The 16,257-nt window shown below is 42.5% G+C and overlaps 1 protein-coding gene across 15 annotated transcripts in view; it reads right to left on the minus strand.

Moving 5' to 3' along the window:
• Positions 1-16,257, minus strand: part of SOX6 (SRY-box transcription factor 6) — a 613,575-nt gene that overhangs the window by 528,595 nt on the left and 68,723 nt on the right. For 6 of the 15 annotated variants that reach the window (XM_084855004.1, XM_084855003.1, XM_084855017.1 and 3 more), the window contains exon 2: positions 4,601-4,671. The exons of 4 other annotated variants lie outside the window; for them this stretch is intronic. The gene's annotated coding sequence lies outside the window, so the exon portion shown is untranslated. Of the gene's footprint in view, positions 1-3,499; positions 3,598-4,600; positions 4,672-6,401; positions 9,480-16,257 lie in introns of those variants that run through there. 5 more of the 15 variants (XM_084855009.1, XM_084855007.1, XM_084855013.1 and 2 more) reach the window with 3 other exon arrangements.

The following is a 16,257-nucleotide window of genomic DNA, read 5'->3' on the forward strand; positions in this document are numbered from 1 at the left end:
GCTCCTTTGTCCTCAGTCACAAGTCACAACCATCCCGAGAGAGAGGCTAAGCTGAGAGATACTGACAAGCCCAAGGTCATCCCTGTGGCTGAGTAGGGATTTGAATCCAGAGCTCCCACCTCTAAATCCAAGACTATACCAGCAGTCTCAAAAGCTATCAAAAAGAGCAAACGTTACTTTGCAAAGTGAGAAACGTTATAGCAACACTAGGATAATACTTTGATTGAGAATAGGGATGTACAGATTTTGTTCAATCTGTTCTGCCTGTGATTTACAGATTATCATGTATCTTTCATTCCATCGTCCACTCATTGACAGATTCAGATTTTTTTAGGATGTATGAGAATTTCATTCCACTAGCACAAATGCACATTATAGTGTGAATTTGCACAAATTCCCCTCCCCAAATTTTAAAAAACCCTGCTCTGCAAGACCTGGAATCTAAATGGCTCAAGAACAGCTGGTCCACTGTGGGATCTGCAGGTCAAACTCATAGAAATCCAAATTCATTTGAATCTGTGGCGGATTCCTCCAACATCCCTAATTCTGAGCAACTAAAATGACAAAGCGGTGAGCAGGCTTGGGTGATCTGAAAAGCTTGTTCACTGGCCAGTAAGGGAGAACCCCTCTAGCCAAGGGGCATTGAGATTTGACATACAGGAGCCACCAGCAGCAAAAGCAGGAGAGCAGCACCAATGATTGCTGTAGAACTGACACTGTGGCCATTTCCTGGCATTGGTTACACCCTCGCTCAAGAATCAAGTCCCTTATATGTGGTCCTTTAAGATGCTGCACAATCATTCTGGAAATTAGAACATCAGTTCTGAATCCTGAGAAGATCATCATTCTGGAAACAACAAAGCCTTGTGCACAGCTTAAGTTATTACTAGATATTTTGATCACTACTACTATATATATTGATGGGTATAATAAGGAGCCCTGGCATATAGAATGGGAAGAAATGGAAGCAGTGACAGATTTTATTTTCTTGGGCTCCAAGATCACCGCAGACGGTGACTGTAGCCATGAAATTAAAAGACGCTTGCTCCTTGGGAGGAAAGCTGTGGCAAACCTAGACAGCATAGGAAGAAGCAGAGACATCACCTTGCCGACAAAGGTTCGTATAATCAAAGCTATGGTTTTCCCAGTAGCAACGTATGGCTGTGAGAGCTGGACTATAAGGAAGGCTGACTGAACTGTGGTGCTGGAGAAGACTCTTACGAGTCTCCTGGACTGCAAGGAGGTCAAATCAGTCCATCCTAAAGGAAATCAACCCTGACTGCTCATTGGAAGGACAGATACTGAAGCTGAAGCTCAAATATTTTGGCCACCTAATGCGAAGAGAAAACTCTCTGGAAAAGGCCCTGATGATGCTGGGAAAGACTGAAGGCAAAAGGAGAAGGGGACGGCAGAGGATGAGATGGCTAGATAGCATCACCAATGAAATGAATATGAACTTGAGCACACTCCGGGAGAGAGCGGAGGACAGGAAGGACTGGCGTGCTATGGTTCATGGGGTCACGAAGAGTCGGATACAACTTAACGACTGAACAACAACATAATAAGGAGTCACAGTTATGCACTAAGGCTCCATCGTATCATGCAGAAATCACTCCTATCCTATGATCTTGCCATCAAGCCTAAGCAAGACAAATGGTGGACAAAGGAAAAGAAGACAGTACGAAGATAAATAACATGAGACACCACAAAGGTTGCATTAATGTTCATGGTTATTCAGTACTTTGGCATTGGGGAAAATCTTTTGTAAACAATGAGCAAAAATAAAATACCGCACAGAACAATATAAAGAAGCTCTTCATAGGTTGTATTATATTTTAGTGCAAAAAGTCTTTCAAGTCTGTCAGTATAAAATATTTTACAGTGACCCAGTTCACACGTAACAGCAGGGACGTGCACTGCCCGCAAGCTGTTTTCGTTCTCTGTAACCAACCTCTAATTGGCCCCATCAGAGATTGTGAACATGATGTGCAAAGCCAGACCAATGGGCTGTTTAGTCCCTAACCCAGGCTTGTTGTTGGGTTACCCATAAACAGTAATAAAAACAATAAAATATTGCACTGAAATAACCAAGGGTAGGGTTATTAAGATTCGATCCAGGATTACTTGCTTCTGAAATACCACTAATGCCATTAAATCTCTAATACTACAAACTAAGTGAGCAATCCTATGGCCGCTAGTCAGTGGCTAGACAGCCATAGGATTGGCTCAGAGCCCGTGCTCCAAAGTAGGTTCCCAGAGAACTGCCTCCCTGCCCTCGCCCCCGGCATGGACTGTTCCCGTGCTCCATGCTCATAAGAGCAGCATGGAGCAGGGCAAAAGGGGGCGGTCCCAGGGGTGGGGAGGGGCAGGGAGTGCATAAGTGCTGGTACGATGCTTCCTATGCATTGTCCGGCCTACCCACTCCATGCTCTGATATCCCGCGGCTAGACAGCCGGAAACAGCCATCTAGCTGTGAATGCAGGGCAGCTGAAGCACAGAGGAAACGATCCCCTCCGCGTTCCTCCCATCCTGCATTGGATAAGTGGTCGCCTCCAAGTTCGGAGGCGGCTGCCTCTCCACATAGGATTGCTCCCTAAATATTGTAAATACAACACATTAAAAATTTTGTCTGAATCATGGATCTCTAAATGATATATGTCTGTGTGTGTGTGCGTGCATATGTCCGTGAAAAACAGATCACCCAGGTCCATATCATAAGAATAGATCAGAGGTGAGCTCATACATGCTATTTCACAGAAACAGATTTTGGAACGCACATATTCACAAGTCACCATTAGCCTGGACAATTAGAAGAGTCACAGTTCCTACTTTGCCCATTGGTTCAGCTGCTCTGACATCAGTAGTAATGGGTTCTCTCAAGCCAGAATATTGAGTGCTTCAAAGGAAATTTGGTAAATCTTAGAATTTGAATTTCAAGCTCAATGAGCAATTACTGTTAAATAAAACAAACATCACCACTGTTTGCATGCCATTAGTTTTCAAAGGACATTTTGTCGGTGCAGACAGCCTGAATGTCGGTGGAGTTTTCCAATGAAATCAAAGAAACAATGGTGCTGCTTATGTGCATACCATTTATAATATATTAGGCCAGGCATTAAGGCTGCTTCACATGTGCAATGTTTATCCTTTGACAACTGCAGCATCTCATTACGACTCGCAAGTGTGAATGACATAGCACAGTTTAAAACTCCAGATAGAACTTCCATATTGCCTCACATTACTCAGGACACAATGCCTGCCAGTGTGTGAACCAGCCCAGAGTCCATTTCAGAGCATGTTTATCTATAGTTCAGGGGAAATTAAACTTTGACATATAAATAAAGGATCCCTGAGGGGTACAATAAATCATTTAAACAACAGAGCAAGACTAGTCTGCTGAACTGTAAAATTTGCTTCTATCACAACCCTAATAATATGCCTTAGGCTACAATCCTAAACACACTTACTAGGGAGCAAGACCCGTTGAATATGGACTTACTTCTCAGTAGGCGTGCACAGAATTGCACTGTTAACCTTGTGTTGGGAGCACCACTTCAAAGGATTCAAAGGTAGATGTAATTTATCTTGGATGCAATCCTAATAAAATTAAGTCAATGAGAATTTTGCTGTTGACTTTACAAAATCAGTAACAGTCTTATTCCATATAATGCTTCATTCTTCAGTGTATAAACCACACAGCTTGCCCACTGCTATCTGAATGCTGTTTGCTTGGTCACCTGTGTCTTCTCATCCCATTTGACCAAAACCAGAAAGAAGCCCGTATGTGAACAAGTCAGGGTTGACATTTCATAGATCAACATTTCTTCCTCAATCAGCTTGCTTTTTTGGAGGGGGCAGTTCTTAGGATTCCTCTCTTTTATTCCAGATTAAGCAAATACAAACAAATATATACACATACTCATCTCACAATAGAGATCATAGTTAATGCACATTCTTAAAGGCTATTAATGTTATGTATTACTTAAACCTGTGCATGCATGCTTTAAATATTCTTGTACTTATCACACATACAGGTTTTAACCATCCTCCCACCCCCACTGCACACACTGTGAATATATTATGAAATAGGAGTTTTCACTACTGTATGTAAATCCTTTTTACTTATTTCAAATGTATTAAGGCAGAATGGCACAACCATGGTTTTAAAATGGAATTTGAATTCAGATTCACATTCTGACCATGCTTTGGATTGTGATCCTAAGCATGTTTACTCGGACCTAAGCCAGGGATTGAAGCTGGGGGCTTCTGCATGCAAAGCATGTAGCTGAATGTTTCAATGTGTAGCATAGAAGGACCTCTCTTGAAGAAGGACCTCTCTGGATGCAATGTAGTGTGTGGCTGGGTATCAAAGTGATGTGTGGACCAAGAAGCCTTCAATCGATCTACTCTGTGCATGGAGCAAAGGTGATTGCATCCATGATCATATGCTATCAGTTTTAACCATGCTTTTATATTGTATATATAACCTTGGGCACTTGAAGTAGAAAATCAATGTATGACATTTTAAAAATGAACACACACATACACACACACGCTTCTTAGCAGGTACAAATAGATATTAAAATGTAGCAGTACTTACAAAAACACAAGAAAACCAACCCCGGGACACAGAAATCACTGGTAAGTATCTTTTGAATTCATGAAACTGACCTGGGGGGGAAAAAACACACACAAGAGGAGGAGTATTTAAAGCAAATGAAATATTCACAAAATCACCCTTGTAAATATGCCTACAAAAGTTACTGGCTTGCAAAAAAAGAATTACTAGCCTGCTGGGGGCTGGTAGAGGAGGGATGGAGAGCTGCATTTTTATGCTACATGTGAAGAAGGGGCAGTCCCTTGTCTAGCAGGCTGCTTTGCTTCTATCCTGGGCACAGAAGACAGAGTGCTCCATCCCTCCTCTACCAGCTCACTCACTCACCTTCATGCAATTCCTGGTCACCTATGGCTACCAAGCTAGTGCTTAAATTCAAGGTTACACAAAATGGTCATTCTTTTTCTTCAGGTTATCTCCTGTTAAGAGGCATTTTCAGTCATAAACCAAGTTACAAAAAAGAATCAGTTTCACCTATTGAGGATGAATAATTTACATATAAGTTCTTTCCAGGGAGCCAGTTCCAACAGAAATAAATATTTCATTGCTATCCATTTTACAGAGCAACCCTGTCCATTATTGGCTTCTATAGAATGTCAGAAATGCATGCATGGGTCAACACTGCAAGATTTTTTAAATTATTATTATTCAAAGTACCGTAAGTACTGCTATTTGTTATGCAGGACAACAGTTGATAGTAGAAAACATTTAGATATGGTTATTAAACATTAAACATAAAATGAATACAAAATGACCTCAAAATGGTGCTTTCCCTCTATATAGGTTAAAATTCTACATAGAGTGTCAGTGGGACCAAATCCAAGTTCTTTGGTCAAAGTGGCTGGTGGATTGGGCTGAAGGTTGAAGGTCTAGTACAATGCAATCACAGTATTAAGCATCATTCAATTTATTTTTTTTTCTTCCTTCCTAAATGCTCCTCAGTACTGGCTAGAAAGGTAACAGATGCAACTCCAAGCCACAGACTGGCCTTATAACATTCTTTTGCTCACACAATGAGTCACTTTATGCCTCTAAATATCCCTGGTTTCCTCTCTCCAGAACCCCCATGTGTTAGAAGGTAGTTCGGCAGGAGTTTATTTTTATTGTTTGGTTTGTATGCAGCTGTTTTAGTTCTTGAGCAAACAAAAGGGACTTTGTTGCAAGGCCCTTGTTTTCTTTCCAGAACATGGGCAGGGATACTAGTAATACTACCCTGAAAATAGGAATGAATATGAAGTACCAGCTTGGATTGAAAACCTGTACCACTCCCACTGGATTGTTCACAACTTGATGGTTTTGAAAGATGGAGCTGCAAATAAACATGTATTTGATTTCAGAGTTTGGTATACCTCTGAATTGCAAAGGGTTTCTGTGCAAAGGCTTTCTGAATTTCAAAATTATATCACTTCTGAAAGACTCTTTTGGGGATTGCAACCGACCCCACACGTATCAATTGAATTTGTTTTAGTACATGGGGCTAGATGGGAGAGATGAACTGTGACAATATACATTCTGCAAATATTTTATTGCACTTTTGCATAATACTGTTTTATCAGCATTATATTATGGATACATTGAAAGCTTCCACGTTTAGCAGAAAAGCAGGATATAAATGCTTGTTAAAACAGTTAGTGAGGCAGCTTATGAAGTAGTAGTAGCCATATCACATCTTTTAGATTACTTTCTCTAAGGTTCTACTGTATACATCATCTACATACAGAAGATGTGCATTCTGTGCTGGAGAGAAACGCATTGTTATTATGCCATTCAAAATGAAACAGCGAACCTGAGGCTTTTATATAGGTGATTCTTTCATCAGCATCAGTAGCTAGTAAATGCTTGTTTAAATGAGCAATGACGGCTGATGGCTCAGGACCAGACAACTCTCACTGTTTGGTTCCAAGCTAGAGAAAAAAACAACATCTGATCATGAGGGATGAAGAGAATTTTTGCAGCTCGCTGGCAAGAAGCAATCTGGAAGGGAGGGGTGCTCCAATAAATTCCGATGGTGTGTGTGGAGGGCAGAGGGGACTGATACTACCCTAAAGCTTTAAAGCCATTTTTATCTGGATGCTTGTTTGCCCCCCCCAACACAAAATATTACAAAAATGCTATAAGATTCCGAATTTTCTCCTCACATGAACTAAGCCTTGTAAGAAGCAGCACCCACAACTTCCTACCACTTAGAGCAACTGGAAGCATAATACATCTATACTATAAAGCATTCTTTGCCACTGCACACCACTGGATCCCATGGAAATGGTTGGCTCGTTGTGTTTTATTCATTATCATACTATTAATTCCCTAATCATGTAAAACTAGTATAGTTATTTTCATTTGCCAGACTTTGGTAAATAAATGGGCAGTTCAATACTAAATATTCAAAACTTCCTAAACTCAAAAACTAACATGATAATTTATGAGTTAGGACTTGGTTAACCTGCCTCTTCACTCTTTAGAGTTCATTTCCAATAGCCCTGCACCATAGCTCTCCCCAACTTTGGATATGGTCTTACAACATGAAAATTCTTCGCCTTTCTTGCAGTAAAATAGTAGCTACATTCAGATGCAATGCCAAACCACGCAAACCATGGTTTGGTGTTATATGAATGAGCAGCAGTGGGCCAGTCTCTCCTCCTGCTCCTCACCTCACACACAAATGTGACAAACTATGGTTCAAACAAACCTTTGCCTCTGAACCTGGCTTACAAGCAAATTATGATCTGAACAAATTATGGTTTGGTGTGTGTGCCTCCAACGGATGGATTTGCATGCAACAACAAACTATGGTTTGCCAAGAAACCTGAGGTCCATTAGGAAACTGCAGCATGTGAAGGAAAATGTGAGCCTGAAAGTTACACCATGGTTTGGTGTTACATCTAAATGCAGCTCCTTCAGTACCATAATCCATTTCAATCAAATCCTCCCACCACCACCCACCAGATGCCTAAATCCAAGTGCATCGTATCTGCTACAACTAGGATTGGCACCATTTTTTTCCTTCCTGGATCCTGCTCTCTTGTGGTTTAATGGCAGCATGGCACACAAATTCAACAAATGTGACTTTTCTCAGAATGAAACTAAGTAATGGGTCAAAGTTTTACCTGCTTAATTTCTGGGCTGCTGTTGAAGGCAAGGGAGCAGGTCCAGAAAAGAGATAGCTATACACCAATATAGAATCAACAAATCTCATTTGCTGTTATCAATGTAGTGCTATTATATATGTCTGCAACGAGCTCTGAATCTCATTATCAGATGATTTATGCCATTACTGTGCTTTGGAGACACCAATTAAACAAGGACAGCAGTTCGTAAGGTCACAGCTAATTAATCCGAAAAAGTATAAATACACTTTAATGCACACCACCTCATGTAGAGAATTTAGGAACAAAGCATCAACACTTTATAATGGGTTACAAAATTAAGCATGAAGGTTAAATACACACACACACACACACACTCAACTCAGTCTCTATGCTCTGCTCAAATACATTTTTATTATATCTAATATTTTTAAGACAAGGGGAAGTACAGGCCAACGAAAGAATACCACTGGAAAGATTTGCATCTCAAAGCATTAATGCTTAGGGCAAAAATGCAAGTAAGTGAGGAGACAGAAAAGGGCTAACCATGTCCAGTGATCCTGAGCAAATTAAGGCCTCCTGTTGTTCAGGTAACACCTCAGAACTGGGAATCAGCTGCAAGCTTCACCATTATAAAGGCAGTTAGGCAGATGGGGTTGGGAACCAAACATACAGCTCAGTCCATTCAACACAGTTTCATGATCTGAGCAAGGTCATTATTATAGCAGAGACCCACTTCTTCAGCAAATGTTTCCTAAACAGCTTTGCCTCCCCAACACATACCCTTAATTTCACCTTTCATCCCTCTGTCCTAATAATACCTGAGTATTTCTTCTCTCTTTACATAAAGAGAGTGTCCACATGATCAGGCTTTGGGTAGGAATAACCGGCTCATTTCTTACTTGCTTAATTCAGCAGTGACAACAGGGCATACCACATCGAGGGATTCTGAATGTATGAACCAGGGCTCCGATATTTAGGCCTTTACAAAATCAAAGCCACACCACCTTCTGGACTGTGCCCAGAAGAACAGGGACCTAGAAAAATGCTGGAAAACTGGCTTAATGTGCTTTTGGTGACACACGTGTGCAATGTGGCAGGCTAGTACATTGTGTAGCAACCCAGGATTGAGTAGGCCACTTCACAATGCATGTAATGTTCTTCACAGCACCTAGCATGCTCTCACAGCAAAACAAGTGGTATAATCCCATTCCCCAGCCAGCCTGGATTACAGCCTAAGAAGCCAAAATAGGTCAAAGACGTAGTCAGCAACATGGCAGCAACTCACTGCTGCAACTCATATAGCAGGGATCAAAGCCAAGGCATTTTTGTATGGTCTGATACAGAAAATTGGTTTGTTGCTGTGCCTCCACCTCCTCATTTTTTCACACAAAGCTTCCCTCTCACTGAATAGATGCAAAGCAATTAGCCTGAGTAGAAGTCCTGGACACATTTCCAGATAATTTTCCCCACCTCGTCTCCTTCAAGACCCAGGGCCTCTCTCACTTGCCCTGTCCACCCTTCCCTTTTCTTAGATACATTGCATTTGCACCACTCTGTCCATACACCCATTTACCAATTTTGTCTACTACATGATCCCATTGCCAAAACGCTGACCTTATGAGTTATCAAAGGCCTTCACCTATGGATATGAGGGCATTTTTGTAACAAGCGGTTCCCAAAAACTTAAATTCTGATAAGGAGTTACACAAAGTGCTCCCCACAACACCCCACCAGACAGCATCCTCTGCCAATTGTTACTAGCAATTTTGTTCTCATAGAATCATAGAATACTAGGGTTGGAAGGGGCCTACAAGGCCATTGAGTCCAACCCCCTGCTCAATGCAGGAATCCAAGTCAGAGCATCCCTGACAGGTGGCTGTCCAGCCTCGTCTTGAATGCCTCCAGTGTGGGAGAGCCCACTACCGCCCTAGGTAATTGGTTCCATTGTCGTATTGCTCTAACAGTCAGGAAGTTTCTCCTGATGTTCAGCCGGAATCTGGCTTCCTGTAACTTGAGCCCATTATCCCGTGTCCTGCATTCTGGGATGATTGAGAAGAGATCCTGGCTTTCCTCTCTGTGACAACCTTCCAAGTACTTGAAGAGCGCTACCATATCTCCCCTCAGTCTTCTCTTCTCAAGGCTAAACATGCCCAGTTCTTTCAGTCTCTCTTCATAGGGCTTTGTTTCCAGTCCCCTGATCATCTTTGTTGCCCTCCTCTAAACCCTCTCCAGTTTGTCTGCATCCTTCTTAAAGTGTGGTGCCCAGAGCTGGACACAGTACTCCAGATGAGGCCTAACCAGTGCTGAGTAAAGGGGAACTAGTACTTCCCGGGATTTGGAAGCTATGCTTCTATTAATGCAGTCCAAAATAGCATTTGACTTTTTTGCAGCCACATCACATGGCTGGCTGATATTCAGCTTGTGATCGACAACAATTCCAAGATCTTTCTCGCTTGTAGTGTTGTTGAGCCACGTATCCCCCATCTTGTAACTGTGCATTTGGTTTCTTTTTCCTAGGTGCAGAACTTGGCATTTATCCCTATTAAATGTCATTCTGTTGTTTTCTGCCCAGCGCTCCAGTCTATCCAGATCACTTTGAATTTCTCTATTTTATTATGCCACTCACTAGAGAAAGTAATATGGACCATTATCGGCTTGCTGTTTAGTGTGCTATTGCATTACACGGCTGCTGTAAAACGACAGCAGCTGCTTGTGGTCTCAGTTTAAATTCGCAAACGATTTTCAAAGCATGCGTTATGTACACACCCTATTAAACAAATCCTACCTCTTCTTGACTGCCAAGGTTTCATTGCAGACATAGCTCATATCCGGAATTTGCTTTCAGTGCATTGGCTCAGAGCTGGGACAAGCAAAGAGGTGCCTATGAGCATGTACAGAGTGCCTCTTCCTCTCAATTGAGAAATCATCATCATCCAAAATATCATTAACAGCTTACAAGTCAGAAAGTTTTACTTCTAGGAAGGCTTGAGCCTTCTAGAACCATCTCTGTCACTTGAGGCACAAATGCCTTCTACCAACTTCAGTTGGTGGCCCAACTACGCCCTATCTGGACAGGAATAACCAGGCTTCAGTTGTCTATGGTGTGGTAACTTCCAAGTTAGATTACTGCAATGCGTTCTACATGGGTCTACCTTTGAAGACAGTTCAGAAGCAGCAACTTGTGCACAATGCGGCAGCCAGATTGATAATGGGGACCAGAAGTGCCTCTTGACCAGAAGGTTCAAAAATTTAAGACCGACTCTGTCCCACTACCATTGGCTGCCTGTACCCTTCCAAGTCTGATTCAAGGTGCTGGTGTTAACTAGGAATGTACGAAACGACTTACCTGTTTCATTTCGTACATCCATGGGGGGGGAGGCGCTCTGTCCCTCCCGCCGAAATCCTCGACGGCTGGCTCCGCTCTGCAGCAACTCTGCAGAGCCGCCGGCTGGGGCAGCCCGCAGCGACATCCAGCCGCTGCTGGGCTGAGCAGGGACACAAACGGTGGCCGCTGTAGCCGCCGCCATTTGCGTTCCCTTTTTTTTTTTGCTGTAGTAGGCTACGTAAATATTTATGTAGCCTTAGCCTATCACTGCCTCCGCAGGGATGCAAATGGCATCCCTGCATTAGCTGTGATAGGCTACGAACGTATTTACGTAGCCTATCACGGCTAAAATGGTGAAGCGAATGGCGGCCGCAGACGTGGCCGCCATTCGCAGAGCAGCGCAAACGGCAGCAGGTGAGCACTCCATTTCGCGCGCATTTCATGGGGTGGGGGGCGGGGGCTTCGTTCCGCCACGGGTTTCAGGGGGCCGAATGCACTGTCATTCAGCCTCACCGAGTTCCGTGGCGGAATTCTCCGCCATCCCTAGGTTTAATCTATAAAGCCTTACACAGCTCGGGACCGCAATACCTGATGGAGTGCCTCTCCCAACACAAATCTACCTGTACATTACACTCAACATCTAAGGTCCTCCTCTGGGTGCCTACTCCACGGGAGGCTTGGAAGACAGCAACTAGGGATAGGGCCTTCTCAGTAGTAGCCCCTCAATTATGGAACGCTCCTAATGAGGTCCATCTGGTGCCAACACTGATATCTTGTCTCTTTTCCCAAGCATTTGGCAGCATGTTGTTGTTGTTATATTTATAATTATATCCCAACTTTTCCCCAATACTGGGACTCAAGGCGACTCAAAGCTTGTGATGAGTTTTAATTGACCCTGGATTTGTTTTATGGTTTGGCTGATTGTTCGAAGTTGTTTTTAGATACATGTTGTTTCTCTATATACTGTCCGTTTACATTTTTATGTTTTTAAATTTTGCATATTGTATTTTTAGTGTTTCTAATCTTTGTGAACCGGCCAGAGAGCTTCGGCTATGGGGCGGTAATGAAATGTGATGATGGTGATCATCATCATGTGATGATGATGCTCATCATCATCATCATCATCATCTCTTTAAATTAAACAAGGGTACTGTTGTCCTACTGATATGATATCTAGGTCTCTGCCACCTCTCTGCCAAATATGCAAACTTTTTGCTGCAGTGTTGCTTTATAAACGATATCACCTTAATATTTGTTTTAGTCCTATCATGATTGAAACACAGTGAATTGTATACGCTCAGACCAATTGTTTCCCAACAATTTATCATGGGAATTGTACAGCAGAATTTGAACTTTCTTTAAAACTCACTGGTTGGTTCCTTCCCGCGCCTGCCCTGGAATGGAAATCTTTCTAGCTGCGTTGTTCTGAAAACGCACTGCTGGCAACGTGGCTCCACATCCACAAGACACCCAAAGACTATAGCTGAGCTGGAAAAATGTTAACGAAACTTGCCGTACTCACATGAACTTTTGAAAATAAATGTTTAGCTTGGAACCTGCCCAATTTAGCAACGAGACACAGAGGATTTCAATGGTGACAGCAGTTGTGCAAATCTATTAAAAATTATCCTAATCCAGAAAGGATTAGCAGTACATGGAAATACATTTCCAAGCACAATTGCACTTTTGGATCCAATCCCATGCACACTGCTGGGAGGCAAAAAGAAACAGCATCTAACACCCGAGAACATGCACAGGGTACAACTGAACTGCAGGCACCCACATAACCAAACAGATTATCTGAGCAGATCCAGCATGCTTTTCTCCCCCCCCCCACCCCCGTTCTCACGTTTTACTCCCTCCTTCCAAACGTGGAAGAGCTGACAGATGAGAGCTGACAGTGCTGATCATCTATCTAGCACAGAGAGATTTGCAAAGCACACAGAATGTGAGACTGATATCCGGGCTGGCCCAGCCACTAGGCAGAGTGGAGCAGCTTTTGGGGGTGTCATGACAGAGCAGCAAATTGTTAGCTGTTTAACTTGTTGTTATTGCCAAGGATGGGGAGAGGTGTTTGTGATATTTTTGGTCTCATGTGCCAAAATAACTTGGCTCATTTTGGGCACTACGCACCTTGACTTAGGTGGGTGTGAGTCATTTACTGCTCTGCCTCAGGCAGTAAAATTTCTTTGGCTGGCCCTGACTGGCATTTAGTTTTGTGGATTTCAACTATATTTAACACTATGCCATAATAACATTCAGTTTAAGTTTGTTATGGGGACATTCTATGTGAAAGGGAGGTTTCTTTGTCATACCAAGCAGAGATAGAAGTGGCAGCTTGACAGTGAAGAGTGTAACACTCCATTCAGCCTTGCAACTTAGCATGCCGTTAAGCCTCTTTAATGAACTCTACACTGAAGCAAACTAAAACTCAATTATACAACAGATTAGAAACATATTGATTCACTTCAGCCTACTTCAAATCAACTTTATCTACCATTATTAAAAGGACCTATATTACATTTTATTTTAAAAGGTAGATATTAAACTGCAGACATGCTCAGTGTAAATGTGCTGTATTTCCAGGTCTTAGATAACATGCAGTGCAACCCTAGGAATGTTAACTCAGAAGTAAGTCCCATTAAAATCAACTGAACCTACTCTCCAGAATGTGCAGCCTTATGGAGTGATGTGGCTGGCCACTGTGACAGTGAAAGAGCTTTTAAAAAGGATGTGTTTCATGTTTATTTTGTTCTCAAAATGTGAGGGTATGATTCAACACTTGGAATGTTCTCACTTGTACAATGTGCTCAAGTTGCCTAATAAGTTGAGAGTTGGTCTTTCCTCTTGATGCAACCTTTGAGAAAATACAGAAAATGCAACATCTTAAGAGTTTTCATACACCTTATCCAGCATTGAATATCATGGAAGGGCGGAGGGAAGCTGTTGTCACAAAAAGGAACTCTGAGGTGTTAGCGTTCTTAGCGTCTTGCATAGAGCTCTTCCCATAGGCCATGTGTCCTTCTTAGACTTCTGCTTTCCTTTCAAGTGTCATTTCAGCCACATAGAAACTGAATCTGAGTCATGGTCAATATTCCAGTCACTAGAATGGTGGAGGGGAATTTGTTGTTGTTGTTTATTCGTTCAGTTGCTTCCAACTCTTCATGACTTCATGGACCAGCCTACACCAGAGCTTCCTGTCAACCGTCGCCACCCCCAGCTCCCCCAAGGTCAAGTCTGTCACCTCCAGAATATCATCCATCCATGCCCTTGGTCAGCCCCTCTTCCTTTTGCCTTCCACTTTCCCTAGCATCAGCATCTTCTACAGGGTATCCTGTCTTCTTATTATGTGGCCAAAGTACTTCAGTTTTGCCTTTACTATCCTTCCCTCAAGTGAGCAGTCTGGCTTTATTTCCTGGAGTATGGGCTGGTTTGATCTTCTTGCAGTCCAAGGCACTCTCAGAATTTTCCTCCAACACCACAGTTCAAAAGCATCTATCTTCCTTTGCTCAGCCTTCCTTATGGTCCAGCTCTCGCAGCCATAGGTTACTACGGGGAATACCATTGCTTTAACTATGTGGACCTTTGTTGTCAGTGTGATGTCTCTGCTCTTAACTATTTTATCAAGATGTGTCATTGCTCTCCTCCCAAGAAGTAAACATCTTCAGTTGGCAAACCCATTCGATTACTAGTGATAACAACTTCCAGTCTATTGGAGATGGGAAGAGCGTATCCACCAGAGGATGGCTGTCTGCATGGGAGCAGCAACTACAGATAAACATTCTCAAGTTAAGGGCAATTTAACTATTCCTTGAAAACATTTAGTCACAGCTAGGGGGAAGAAATGTCCTGTTCAGAACAGATAATATAGCCACGCTGGTAACCATCAAGAAAACTAGATTGTCTGGCCTAAACAGTCAAAGCCACTATCCTGTTCTGTTGGGCCAAGTAATAACTGCGCCTTTTAGTGGCAGTCCATTCCAAGGAACTCCACAACAAGGCAGCAGACTGGCCAAATAAAATTAAGTGAATTTGGTCAGTGAGCCTTTCAAGAGATCTACCAGCCAGCCCCACCACTCTGGACATCCAAAGGTGGACCTGTTTGCCTCCAAGAAGAATGCTACTGTTCTTCAATTCTTTATCAAGCACAGAATGCCAGAAGATGGATGCACTGTATCTCTGAGGTCTGTAAGCCTTTTTCCCCCAGGTCCTAATTATATGAAGTTTGGGATATAATCCAGTGCCCATGGATTATCAAGGCAATTTCTTACAAGCAGTAGGATGTTAGAATTAGATGGCCTGTTATGTCCTTTCTTCCCTTGGAGTGGATTTAGTTCAGAAAAATGGTCAAAATGATTCCCCAGCCCTGACTGAATATACAAGAGCCACTGAACCTACTCCCCAAGGATTCCATCATGGGCTTTCCTGATCAGATATGACAACAAAGCCTGTCTATCTGTATTGGAAGGAATCCCAAAGTGCCTTTGGGTAGGATGCAATCCAGAAGCAACCTGAGCAGCCTGATATTGTTTCTTACTGCTTCATAAGTCCCTGCACAGCACCACTGCTACTTCCCTACACTTGCTTTAAGCTTCAAATGTCTATAACCTACAGCGGTACATATGATCCTACCTGCTTGCATGAAACTGTCAATCTACGGATCACTTTGAAGATATTGCCTGGCCAGTGTGGTCTTCTTCTGTCAGCTAAAGACATCTTGACATTTCTCCAGGTTTTCTTGGAAAAAAGGTTGAGAGCCAACACATTGAAACACATCCAATGGGTGTCCGTGATCATGAGCATACTGGTCAGTCAACAACCCAAGAGAATCTTGTTGCATCTTCACATAAAGACTTTTCTGAACAATTCCCTGATCTCTTTGCCCATAGTTAAAATTTATCCAGTCACTGGAATGGTGAGAGAGACAGCATCAAACACTGAATATATAAAATAAGCACAGGCCCAGCATGTTAAAATTCCACCATAATGTCAAACTACTACAGTAGTTATCCTTGTATTCAAAAAACAAAGAGGCATAAACTGATGCTGGATGTAAAAAAAAAAAAATAGACACCTGTGCTGTGTTTCAAACTGCCTCAAATGACTGTCAGATAATCAGACTATGAGCTGGCTTGGCTTTGCAGTGTCCACAGCTGACTGGTGTGTGTGTGTGTGCATTTAAAGATGTTCCAAAAATGATGGTGCTATTCACTATCATGGTAGCTGAGTAT

The sequence above is a fragment of the Heloderma suspectum genome, chromosome 1 (assembly GCF_057233095.1).
Source record: "Heloderma suspectum isolate Gila_16-S chromosome 1, 16-S_ref, whole genome shotgun sequence".
Classification (NCBI taxonomy): Eukaryota; Metazoa; Chordata; class Lepidosauria; order Squamata; family Helodermatidae; genus Heloderma; species Heloderma suspectum.